We start from the raw sequence: 431 nt of genomic DNA, 5'->3' as shown, positions 1-431 counted from the left end.
CCCTCAGAATGTAGAATTTAGGCTTGAGAATTCATGAGGGGGGTGTTAAATATGAGGGGAGGGAGGTGTCTTACGTACTTTCTCCTCAGGGACACTGGACACCTACAGCATGTCCTATGTCAACAACCATTACCCCCCCACCACACCTCCCCCCATCCCGACCACACCCCTCTCTGCTACACCCTCCCATATTCTCCCTCACACTCTTTTTTTTCTCTCTTCCATTCTCCCTCCCTCTCTCTATAAGCTGACTCCCCTTACCCCTTCTCCCCCTCTCTTCCTCTGGGTGAATATTTTTGAAAGGTGTGTTCCTGTGTGGTGCTGACACAGGGAGCTGGCAGGCTGGTATACTTTATAGTACCTTCCAGCCAGGGCAGTCGCAGTAACATTGTTAAACTGGCTCTGCCTGTCTTAGGTTGTGACCCAAATGG

The sequence above is a fragment of the Salvelinus alpinus genome, chromosome 16 (genome assembly GCF_045679555.1).
Source record: "Salvelinus alpinus chromosome 16, SLU_Salpinus.1, whole genome shotgun sequence".
NCBI lineage: Eukaryota > Metazoa > Chordata > Actinopteri > Salmoniformes > Salmonidae > Salvelinus > Salvelinus alpinus.
The sequence above is the reverse complement of the archived record's forward strand: the minus strand, read 5'-3'. Positions refer to the sequence as shown.